Source organism: Meriones unguiculatus (genome assembly GCF_030254825.1).
Source record: "Meriones unguiculatus strain TT.TT164.6M chromosome X unlocalized genomic scaffold, Bangor_MerUng_6.1 ChrX_unordered_Scaffold_31, whole genome shotgun sequence".
NCBI lineage: Eukaryota > Metazoa > Chordata > Mammalia > Rodentia > Muridae > Meriones > Meriones unguiculatus.
Genome location: NW_026843707.1, coordinates 10,843,164 through 10,856,884, shown reverse-complemented (window position 1 = coordinate 10,856,884; position 13,721 = coordinate 10,843,164).

The following is a 13,721-nucleotide window of genomic DNA, read 5'->3' as shown; positions in this document are numbered from 1 at the left end:
GTGGTGGATCACATTGATGGATTTCCGTATATTGAACCACCCCTGCATACCTGGGATGAAACCTACTTGGTCCTAGTGGATGGTATCTTTGATGTGTTCTTGGAATCGGTTTGCAAGTATTTTGTTGAGTGCTTTTGCATCAATGTTCATGAGGAAGATTGGCCTGAAATTTTCTTTCTTTGTTGGGTCTTTGTGAAGTTTAGGTACCAAGGTGACTGTGGCTTCATTGAATGAGTTGGGTAGTTTTCCTTCTGTTTCTATTTTGTGGAATAGTTTTAAGAGTACTGGTGTTAGCACTTCTTTGAATGTCTGCAAGAATTCTGCCCTGAAACCATCTGGCCCTGGCCTTTTTATTGCAGGGGAGATTTTGGATGACAGCTTCTATTTCCTTAATATTATATGTATGTATGTATATATATATATATATATATATATATATATATATATATATATAAATTTCTGTTTGAGGATGAAGAAAGATATTTCAGGAAGTCAGCGCATAGCTCCTTCTATGGCATGAACTCAGTGGCATACTCTTTGAACACATCCCCCTGCATGATGCAGCTTTGCAAGGCCACAGAGGGAGACAATGCACCAGCCCTGAAGAGACCTGATAGGGTAAGGTCAGATTGAAGGGGAGGAGAAACTCCCTTATCAGTGGACTAGAGGAAGGGCATAAAAGGAGAAGAGTGAGGGAAGGTGTGTTTGGGGAGAGATGAGGGAATGGACCACAGCTGGTTTACAGATTGAATAAATTGTATTAAATAATAATAATGATAATAATAATAATAATAATAATAATGAATTTATTGTAAAAAAATGTTTTTTGTGACATGATAAGTCACTGATAGAAATGAGGCTGGACATAGAGCTCAGCGGTTAATTGCATTTAATGTTGTATAGAGCACTTGTGTTCAGTTCCCAACTTCACACACTGGCAGCTTACTGCTGTCTGTATTACCAATTCCAGGGAGACATATACCCATCAGCATCATTGAGTATCTACACATTTGTGGTATACATAATCATACCCTGATACACAAATAAATAAAAATGCAACTTTAAGGCATAAATAAAGAATCTCTTTACTTAACTGAATATAAGTATAGACCCCAAACCACCTTGTCTGAGGCAGTTGCCTAAATACTCATGACTAAACAGTTTGGCTTTTATAACACCTTTTTCTTTTATCCCTATCATCTCCTTTCTTTACAAAGGCCATAATCCTAAATCTTGCTGATTCAGACATATGGGACTTTTTATTTTGCTTTGTTTTGATTTGTTTTGTTTTGTTTTGTTTTTTGGCCTGGCTCACTCAATGGAATTATTTCATTTCACTGTTGAGTTTACAAGTTTTTTTTTTTTTTTCTAGCTCAGAAATTATAGTTTTTATTCTTTCTTCTCTTGCAAATTGCTTTCCTCATCAATTGTTGATATATTCAGCATGTTTGAATTATGTTTCTTCTCCATATTTAAAATGAAGCTTTCCAGTTCAATGATTAGTACATTTTTTTTAAATTATATTATCTGTCAAACTAAGAACCTATACAGAAGATCGAGTTGGATAAGAAGTATCACTGTAATGCACTAAATGATCTTTGTTCATGACAAAAACTTTTATTGAAAAACCTAACTCAGCTATATTTTAGTAAACATGAATCACCTGTCTTCTCAGACTCTTTTATTTACTTCTTTCAATAATCTTTAATTTTTGTGAATATTTACTTCTCTACAAGAACTTTGGAGGCAAAGAAAAACAAGAATGCTGTAAGGTCCACTTCTTGCTAAACTTGTTAAGTCACTTTTGAACTCTCATTAGATAAGAACATCACTATTTGCAAGTTTGTTATTATGTAGACTTAAAACAGCATAATCATCATAGTCATTGTAAAGAAATACTGGTGCTTAACTGAAAGAAGTCGTTAACTGATTTGGTTTAGCCGACATAGGATCATGAAAATAAATTTAAAAAATTGTTGTATCCAAGAAGAAGGAAAGCTACAAATTCAGGGAATCTATTTTTTACCAGGTTTCGCTTGCCTGGATATTTATGTTGCATTTATTTAAGTATATTTATTTAAAATGTCTAGGATAGTGGTACAGCACTTGGCTAACATGTGTGAGCATATGCTTCTACTCCTATCATTGTTAAAAATTACTTTGCAGTTCAGTTCAGAGAGTTCATATATATTAAAACTCTTAGAGATTCTTAATATCAACACTTGGAAGGAAGAGGCCGATAGGACCTTGGAAGTTCAAGGTTACCCTGCTTTACAAGGTGAGTTTCATGAAATCCAATGTTATATACATAAAAAAATATATATGGATATATGAAATATATGATATTAAATATCAATATATATAAGTCAATAAAAACAAAGAAGAAAATAATATTTATCTGTTCATTTTTTTTACTTTTAAAAAATTTATGTATGTTTTTATGAATTAGTTTATTCACTTTGAATCCCAGCTGTAGGCCCCTCCCTTCCAAAGACTAGGAAACTTCCCTAGTCTTCTCATAGGGGAGGTCCTCTTCCCCTTCCATCTGAACCTAGCCTATCAGGTCTCATCAGGAGTGGCAGCATTGTTTCCCTCTGTGGCCTGGTAAGGCTGATCCTCCTTCAGGGGGAGGTGACCAAAGAGCCAGTCTCTGAGTTCATGTCAGAGACAGTCCTTGTTTCTATTACAAGGACACTCACTTGGATACTGACTTGCCATGGGCTATAGCTGTGCACAGGTTATGGGTGTTCTAGGGTATCTCCATGCATGGCCCTTGGTTGGCATATCAGTCTGAGAAAATAGGTATCTGGCCAGAATTTTGTGAACTGTTGTTCTCCTCATGAAGCTCCTGTACCCTCTAAGACTTCCACTCTCCCCCTTTATTTCAAAAGATTCCATGCACTCTTCCTGGATTTGGACCATGACTCTCAGCATCTCCTTCAATACCTTGCTATGTAAAGCATTTCAATGGGCCTCTGTCGTAAGCTCTTGTCCTGTTGACTGTTTTCTCCCTCTTCCTATGTCCATTTATTTTTCTCAGCTTCTTTAGTTGTACAGACTTTAGTATAATTTTCCTCAGATGCAAATAAATAAATAGATAAATAAATAAATAAATGATTAATTTGAAAAAATCCAACAACCATTCATGTTTAAAGTCTTGTAGAAATCAGGGATTTGATGCACATACCTAAACATATTAAAGACAATATACAGCATACCTATAGTTGATATCAAACTAAATGGAGAGGAATATAAATCAATCCTACTGAACACAGGGACAAGGCAAGGCTGCCCACTCCCTCCATATCTCTACAACAGAGTACTTGAAGTCAAAGCTAGAGCAATAAGACAACTAAAGGAGATCATTAGGATACAAATCAGAAAGAAAGAAATCAAAGTATCGCTTTTTGCAGATGATATAGCAGTATACATGAGTGACGGCAAATATTCAACTAGAGAGCAACTTCAGCTGATAACACTTTCAGCAATGTGGCTGTATACAAAATTAACTCAAAAAAAATCAGTAGCCCACCCATATAGGAAATTCCAAAGGGCTGAGATAGAAATTAAGAGGGAAACACCCTTTAAAATAGCCACTAATATCATGAAATAGCTTGTGTGACCCTAATCAAGCATGTGAAAGAATGGTTTGAGAAAAACTTCAAGTCTCTGAAGAAAGAAACTGAGGAAGATATCAGAAGATGGAAAGATCTCCCATTCTCATGGATTTGTAGGATTAACAGTGAAAATGGCCATCCTACCAAGAGCAATGTAGAGATTCAATGTAATTCCCATCATGTCTTTGGTCATCAGGGAAATGCTAATCAAATCAGCCCTGAGATTTCACCTAACAACCATCAGCATGGCTAAGATCAAAAACTCAATTGACAACACATGCTGGAGAGGATGTGGAGTTAGGGAACCCTACTCCACTACTAGTGGGAATGCAAACTTTTACAACCACTTTGGAAATTAATCTGGCATGTTTTCAGACAATTAGGAGTATGTTTTAGAGGTAACCTAGAACCCTGAACAGATGTAACCCATGGAAATTCAGTGTCCAAGTTGGTTCCATAGTAATGGGGACAACGACTGTAACTGATTGGCCTGCTCTTTGATCACCTCTCCCTGAGGGGTCTGCAGCCTTTCCAGGCCACAAGGAAGAAGAAGCAGCCACTCCTGATAGGTCCTGATAGACTAGGAATAGAAGGAAAGACAGGAGGACCTCCCCCGGTTGGTGGGCTTGGTGAGACATGGGTGGAGATGGGGGAAGGAGAGTGGTATTGGGAGAGTAAGAGAGACAGAGCTACAGACGGGATACAAGGTGAATAAATTGTAATTGATAAAATGAAAAACACCAATACAATTGTTTACAGACCTTGAAAGAACAATTGTCAATTTAATATGGAAAACAAAGACCCTCAGAATTGCTAAGACAATCCTGTACAGCAACAGATCATCAGAAGATATCTCCATCCCTGAGCTCAAACTGGATTACAGAGAAATAGTTATAAAAACTGCATGGTACTGGCATAGAAACACGATGGTGGATCAATTAAAGTGAATAGAATACCCAAAAATAAACTCACACACCTATGCTTTTTTGATTTTTGTCAAAGAAGCCAAAACCATACAATGTACAAAAGACAGCATCTTCAACAAATGGTGCAGGTTTTACTGGATTTCTCCCTATGAAAAATTGCAAATGCATCAATATTTATCACCGTGCATGAAACTCAAGTCCAAGTGGAATAAAGACCTGAATATTTTTATCTTAAAATTAGCAAAAGAATAGTGATTGCCCAAATTGGTCCAAGTTCTTTTCTAGAAAATTATTTTTCTAATTCATTATCCCCTTCTATATATTGTTGACATATATATATATATATATATATATATATATATATATATTAGTAAATGAAGGGAATAAAAACTTTACTATCATTTTAACATCATTCCCTGTTAGAAAAATAAAAGTTAATGATTATATTACAAGTAAACATTCTAATCTTTTATTGATATAGCACATCTGGATTTCTACTGCAAAAGTGAAAAGAATTGTATTCGTTATGTCACTTATTTATAACTGGTTCACATTCATATTGCTCTGTTTCTTAAATGGTTGTAGCTCTATTGATGGGCAAAGCTGTTGTGAAACATTCTAGAATATCTGTGCAAATACAAGTGAAATGAATTGTAGTCAAATGATTGGAAGAAAAAGGTTGCAGATTTTTCATCTCTCTTGGAGCTTTAAATCTGCTCATTTCAGAGTATTCTAAACGGAGGTATTGAAGACCATGAGTACCATTCATCATCTTCCCTTTGTGGAGACAATGATCTCCCTCAAGGTTGAAAATCTGGCAAACCACAATTCATGCTGCACCCTGAGGCATATCTTTGAGCATGATGGGCCTGATAGTGATGGAAACATCCCCCAAATCCATTGACTAAAATCCATGTTGGTTTCCTTAATCCATTTCCACAACTAACGTGATGCCAAGATTGCGATGGGTCCCCTACATGGGTTTTTGCTAGATGGACATAAACTAAAGTTACAGATGGTTTATAAAATGGATCCACAGTACTCTCAACCTGACTGTAGCAAGGGAGGCCAAAAACATTATGAGGAAGACAATCATAAATTCCGTCGTCAAGGTGACACAAGCATTGTTGTCCCACCACTGGTATCAAACCATAGATCATACCAGATCTTCTCCAGGCCATTCACAATCCCTGGCTCAGTCTCAATATCGTTTTCAAAGGAGATCATCAACAAACAAAGGATCCAAGACCATGTTCTCAGTGTCCAGGCAAAAGCTGGTTTCATGAGACAGGTCTCATCCAAGTTTCAGGAATCTTCCTGGATCAAGCATGAAGAAATCTAAATCTAAATATTCAGGCAAGAGTGCACCCAAGTGTCATTCAGGAGAAGGTAGGAACAGAGAGTTACAATACTCCTCAGCACATAGCCTGAGTATTTCGAAAGATGAGGGTCAAGAGAAAAACCACTTACAGAGTTGAGAGAGATTTTGAAAAAAAACGTAGAAGTAGGAAAGTTGATACATTGTATAGTATTTTATTGTCAACCTTTTCCAAGTTTTAACCTAAATTTACTATTACACTTATTGTGTTATTTGGATTACATGTAAAGTATTGAAACACTTATTTTTTTTCCTTTGTAAATTTTGGAAATAAAACATAATCATCTTTAGAATATTTACCTAATTAATAATTTAATAGAGTATTAGCACCGAATCCTCCTATGACCATATGTACTCTGATTTGTTATCTAAAACTTGGTAATTAGACATACTTTTTTATATTCCTCATTCTTTCAAGTTAAAAGCTATATATTTATTTGGTATAAATGATAAATTAATCCTACATTTGTATAATGATATTAGAATTATTTTATAATATTGATTAAGCAGCATTGTAAAATTTAAATGTTTTGTGTATGTATTAAGAACATTGGTACAATAGTTGAGAAATTGTGCTTAGTTATGACTGTGGTGTTTCCAGTACAGAGTAACTGACTAGTTTAGAGCTTAAAAAGTCTCTTATGCAATGCATTTGCTTAAACTAGTTCTAGTGTCTATTGCTTTACTTCTTTACTGTATGGTTAGTACTGCAAAATCCCTGGGTCATAAATTATGTTCAATTCCTCACTTTTTAAAAAAAGAAAAAAAGTTATTATATAATATATTCTGATCGTAGTTTTCCTTTTAAAACTTCTCTAAGATGTTCCTGACCACTTAAACCCACACACTCAAACACTTCCTTTCTGTCTCTCATAAGTAAGCAGTTAACAATATAAGAGAACAACAATATAAACATAATAAGAAACACAGGAACAGATAAAAACAAACCAATACTAATAGAAACCTCAAAGAAAGACATTAAAGAAACAGAGCTATCACAGAAACATTTTTATTTACACAGAAATTCCATAAAAGCACAAAATTATGGGTTATAACATATAGACAAATAACATGTAAGGTTAAAATAATTCAAACAAGGCAATATGAGACAAAAAAAAACGTCCAAAAATACATTGATCATTTATGTTTGCTATTTACTTCTAGGCATGGGGCCTGCCATTAAGTATGGTTGGTAAAACTAGCAAGACTGCATTGGAGAAAACTGACTTTCCCTTGGAAGGGATTCGCAATCAGAGATCATTTCTGCATTAAGTGTGAGGCTTCTGTCCATATCCCCACTCTGCCTTGCAAACCCAACTGCCTCAGACCCATGCACAGTACCTTCCAGTACACTGAACACTAGTCAGTGGAGATGAAGGTTCTCAGTTGCCACGAGCTCAACTTCTCCATGTTCAGTGACATATGTAGGAGTTGTCTTCAGCAATGCAGCAATGCAGCCTTACTATTCATTTGTGGAGAGCAATGGATAATGCCAGAGACAGCCTGAGTTACCTGAGTTTCTCTTTGGGACACTTTGGTACGAACTCAATTAGACATAACACATTCCTGGTGCTGAAGGTTTCATTTGGTGGCAAGATGTAGCTAGTGGAGATGTGTCTCCCCCATTATTTGGTGATTGCATTTTGATTCCTGTCACATATGAATATATTTTATAAAGCGGTTCTATATGAACCCTCAATTCACCCTTGGTTTTAGCTATCTCTTCTCATACTCCCAGCCTTAACCATTCTTTGTTCGTTTTCCATTTAATCCTCCAGGGAGAGTTTCTCCATCTGTCTCTCTATAAATCTGGTATGCATCCAAGCTGATCATGGTGCATAATCTTTCTATATGCTACTGGAATTTGGGCCGAAATATTTTAAATGTGTTTTTTTTTAATATATTCTTAACAGAAATTGCTCTATACTCTTCCCTGTTGATTCTTGGTGTGGATTAGGTATTGAGGTAATTGTGTCCTTGGGAAAAAAAAATTACACTTTGTATTTTCTCTTTCTATATTGCAGAATAATTAGAGGTATCTGCAATGATATTTATATGAAAGCCCTGTAATAGTGTGTGTTAAATCTAATTTTCTCTAACCTTTGTTGGTTGAGTGATTTAATTAGTGCTTCTATTTGACTAGGCTTTATAGGTCAAATATAATTACTTATCCAGTTTTGATTTAAATTTAGTAGGCTGTATATTAGTTTATCTGTTTATTTCAGGTTATCTATTTTCTTGGAGCATAGACTTTTAAAATATGTCCTTACAATTCTCTGGGTTTTTTTGTTGTGTGTTTTTCCTCCCATGTTTAATATGTAATTCTATTAATTTGGATATTCTCTCTATATGTTAGTGTTAATTTGGCTAAGTATCAAACTTACCTATTTTCTTTGCATTGTTTTGTTTCATTCTGTTTTATTGATGTCATCTGTAAGTTTGATTATTTCTTGCTTCCTACTCCTTTGTGATTTTGTTTTTCTCTTCATTGCATTGCATTAAAGTATGTCATTAAGTTGCTCATATGAGATCTCTCCAGACTTTATATGTAAATAGTTGGTGCTTTGCATTTGATTCTAAAACTGACTTCCTGTGTCTTACCTATTTGGGTAAATAGTATTTTCACTTGATTTCAATTTTTTTAAAAAATGGTTTTAGTTTTTAATTTCCTTCTTAATTTCTATCTTGAATCAATTTTCTGTCAGTAGTGAGTTGCTCACTTTCAACACGTTTTTAAACTGATATTGTTCTTGTTTTCATGTAGTTTTAATCTGTGGTGGTTATGTAGGGTATAGGGTATGATTTAAATTTTTTTTTTACTGTTGATACTTGCTTTATTTTCAAGACTTTGGTCAATTTTGGAAGAAATTCTATGAGCTATTGAAAAGAAAGTATATTCTGAGTTTGGGTTAAATCTTCTCTAAAAGTCTGCTAAGCTTATGTACATGTGAAATCTTTAAGCTACAGCTTTTCTCGGTTTAGTTTTTGTCTGGATCACCTGTAAATTACTGAGAGTGAGGTCCTGAAGCCTCCCACTACCACTGTGTGGAGGTCAATATACTTTTCTATCTGTAATAGTATTTCTTTTATGAAGACAGTTACTTTTGTGCTTGGTATATGAATGCTTAAAACAGCTTCATGGCAGATTTTTTTTTCAACTTTGATGACTATGTAGTGTTCCCTGTCTCTTCTGATTAGTTTTTAGTCTATTTTTTTTTTTTTTTTTTGTCAGATATTAAAACTGTTACACCTGGTTGGTTTTTTTCTCCATTTTCTTTGAACATGCTATTTCTTTCTCTTATCCCGAGGTAATATTTATTTTTGACTTTCAGATCTTGTTCTTGGATATCACAGAATGATGCATCCTGCTTTTTTTTTATTCTTTATTAATTATACTTTATTCACTTTGTATCCCCCTGTGGTTCCCTCTGTCCTCCAGTCCCAATTTCTCCCTTCCTCTCCCCTCTGCACAAATGCCCCTCCCCAAGTCCACTGATAGGGGAGGACTTATTTTCCTTCCTTCTTATCCTAGTCAGTTAGGCCACATCAGGAGTAGCTCCATTGTCTACTTCTATTGCCTGGTAATGCTGCTTCACAATACCGGGGGCCAGGGGATAATGAAAGAGCAGGCCAAACAGTTCATGTCAGAGACACTAACTGTACCTATTACTATGGAACCCTGAACTGCCATGGGCTACATCCCTGCAGGGGTCTTATGTAATCTCTATGCATGGTCCTTGGATTGGAGTATCAGTCTCAGGAAAGACCCCTGTGCTCAGATTTTTTGGTTCTGTTGCTCTCCTTGTAGAGTTCCTGTCCTCTCCAGATCTTACTGTTTACCACTTCTTTCCTAAGATTCCCTGCTGTGTGCCCAACAGTTGGCCATAAATCTCAGCATCTGCATTGATAGACAGGACTTCTTTCATAGGATTCCTTGTACTTTGCACAAAGTTCGGGTCAAGAGATTAAATATTTATACGTTTTATTTTTATTCAGTGTGGTAAACATCTTTAAGTTGAAATTTTCTTTCAAGTGCCATAGGGAGAGCAGAAATTGTTGTAGATAGATCATGCTCAAATTTGGTTTCTCCAACTAATGTGGTTCATAGTTTGGCTGCCAAATTTTCTCTCATCATTTGGAGAATATGTGTCAGGCCCTCTCTTTTCTGGAACCTCCATTGAGAAATCAGGCTTTATTTAATGGCTCTGTGTTCATGATTTTTTCTGATAGCTCCCATTTTTCTTTTCAAATTTCATATTTTTTTCCTTTCTTTCCTTGCCTGCAAATTTCATTAATTACTGGTTCTTAATTACTGAATAGTATTCCAGTGTGTAAATGTTCCACAATTTCTGCATCCATTACTCAGTTTATGGACACCTGTGTTGTTTCCAGATTCTGACAATTACGAATAAAGGTGCTAGGATCATAGTAGAACAAATGTCCTTGTTGTGTGCTTGAATATCTTTTGGATATATGCCAAGGAGTGGAATAGCTGGATCTTGAGGAGGCACTATTCCTAATTGTCTGAGAAAGATCCAGAATGATTTCCAAAGTGCATATACATTTTCCATTCCCACTAGCAATGAAGGAGGTCTCCCTTTTCTCCACGTTCACTCCAGCATGTTTTGTCACTGGACTTTTTGATCTGAGCCATACTGACAGGTGTAAGATCATCCTGAATGAGGTATCCCCAAAGCAGAAAGACATACTTGATATATAACTTAGTTCTTAGTGGACGGTAGATATAAAATATAGGATAAACATACATAATAGGTATATCAAAGGTAGCTAAGCACAAAGGAGGACCCTGAGTTATATGGGCAAGCCTCACTCAGACAGCCAATTTGGAAGAGTGAACAGCCAGTTGGGAAGAGCCAACAGGGAAGAGCACAGGAGCCTACAACAGAGAGCCACTGATAGATTCTACCCAGCAGGGTATCAGAGCAGATACTGAGACTCACAGAAATAATTTGGGTAGAGTGGAGGGTACCTTATAAAACAAGGAGGAGATAGAAAAACCTAGAGGGTACAGGAGCTCCTCAAGGAGAGCAACAGAAACAAAAATAAAATCTGTGCAAAGGGGTTTATTCTTAGATGAATGTTGCAACCAAAAAATATGCTTGGAGATAACTTAGAATCCAAGCAGGGATGTAGCGCATGGACAGCTCAGGTCACAACGGAAGAAAATGTAGCCTGTTTTGATGAGACATGATAGGCTAGGATCAGATTGAAAGGGAGGAAGACCTCCTCTATCAGTGGACTTAGGGAGGGGCATGGGAGGAGGGGAGGGATGGAGGAAAGCTGGGATTGAGAAGGGATGTGGCAGGGGTATATAGCTGGTATACAAAGGGAGTAAACTGCAATTAATTATAAAGTAATTTTAAAATTAAAATAAAACAAAATATATTAAAACAAGTAAATGGAGATTGTAACACTAACATGTTATAAAATTCTAGGATGTATAATGGTACTGCAAATAAGTATTATTTTTTTCCAAGTCATCCTGGCTGAACCAAGACATATGCAACCAGATTAGTAATGTCATAATTAAAATAAAATTTCAACCTTTCCCTACTTCCATTTCCTCCCTCCAACCTTCCCCCTTTCTTCCTGCCTTTATATCTTCTAAAATTCATGACTTTATTAAATTCATATTTATTGTTACATGTACATGTAAAAAGATAAATATAGTCATACAACACACTAAATTTAATTCCTGTTGCTTTGTGAATATGATTCCAGTGCAGAACACTTGGTATTGGATTACTAACTAGTGGTGTCTTTTGGGGGTAGTAGAATGTCCTTTACCAGCAGTTATTAATTGCCTTTAGTTCTGTGTTTATTAATGAGTCACTCATCCCACATCAACAAGTCTATTAATGTCCTTTTTTGGGGTTTTGTTCTTTGTTTTGAAAAAGTATTGCTTAAAAAAAAAAGAAAGAATAAAAGAAAAATTATTGTTATCATCACCACACATCCAAAAGTTCCCATCCTCCATGCACCCTGGAAAGTCCAGTCAGAACTTATCACTTCTATCTAAAATATACATCATATGTTTTAAGCATGCCTGTCACATTTTAGAGTTCTGGTTAAGTATTTACTATATTCATGAAAAATAAAAGAAAAAAAAAAAACAGTAAACGAAATCTCTAACATAAATCCTGTACTAAGCTCTCATACAGAGCTTATTCATTCATTCATTTGCTAATATAAACTGTGTTGTGCTGGGGAATAGAAACTTAACTTGAATTTCATGCTTACACATACAATAGGCTCTACCACTGTGCTATGCCATTTTTGCAGCTCCCTAGTAGAATTTTGAAATAGTTAAAAATCTTTTTCACTGAGTTCAAGGGATTTACCCGCATGAGACAAAGCCAGTAAGATAATGTTTTATTTTATTTTATTATATTTTATTTTATTTTATTTTTTAAACAAGACAACACAACCAAAGAGAGTCTAGATCTGCTCCAGTGCTCTACTGGCTTCCTCAAGATGGTAGGCAATGGGACTTGGGTCCCGAACCAGCTCTGCTCTGTTGTTTTCTCTGTCTGTGCTGTGTTTGCTGATTCTGACTGAGGTGAGTCGTGCAGTTGTGGAGCAGGCAGAATGGGGCCATATCTCCCCAGCAATACCAGAACGTATCCTCTCTACAGGATGGTGAGATTCAGTGCCATTAGCCACAACATCCTGGAAGGTTTCAACAAGATAGTGAAACTGGGCTTCTTGGTTAAGTGCCAGGAGCAGCTTGTACCCAGAAGGTTTTCACAGGACTATGAGAGTGGGTGCCAAGTTTTGGAGTCTTACCATCAGTACCAGAATTTTCCATTGAACAGGCAGTGAGAGTGAACAACCAAAGTCAGAACCAAGATCGATTTGTCCTAGGAATGTTTTCACAGAAGTTAGGATTTGCTGGATGGCCTAAGGCTGCATGTTCAGAGCTGCAAATGGATGTTTCCAGGAATGCATCCATAGCAGGTGGGCTTGGGCAGGAGTCTAGAATTTTATTTTATTTTTCCTGGAATGATCCTGGTGGCCGGAATTTGGATCTTTGCATATTCACATGGATTCTTCTTTCACCTGAGAAACAGACTGCAGGAGTTTGGAGCCCACAGGAAGACCTGCTGGTCACTCTCCTCCCAGTGCTGAGCTGCTATTTATAGACACTGTGTGGTTGGCCCTTCCATCTTGAGTCTTCCTTTTAATTTGTCTTAGGCTTTGTTTTACTTGGGATAATGTTACAATTCCTAAAATCTGTGTGGACACCTTCTGAAGGGACCGATGTAGATTCCAAGATTCATTTGAGGTTATATTTACATCAGATCCTGTGTCCACCTAACTTTTAATTTTAATTATATTTTGTTCTCATTTTAATCTTGGTCTGTGGTCATTCATATCCGTTTGCTAAAACTACTTCCAAAACCACAAGTAAATCTATATCCTTGTGTTCCACCATGCCTCTACCCAAGTACACTGATAGGCGAGATCCTCCTGTCTTTCCCTCTGACCTTAGCCTATCAGATCTCATCAGTACTGGCCACATACTGCTCCCCCATCGGGGGAGGAGTAGGTGTCAAAGAGCCAGCCATTGAGTTCATGTCAGAGACAGTTCCTGTTCCCATTTCTAGGGATCACACTTAGACACTAAACTGCCATAGGTTACATCTCTGCAGGTGTTCTAAGTTATCTCTAAGAATGGTCCTTGTAGTATTAGTCTCAGAAAAGACCACTTTGCACAGATTTTTTGGTTCTTTTGCTCTCGCTGTTGAGCTCCATCTCCTCCAAGTTTTCCTCACTCTC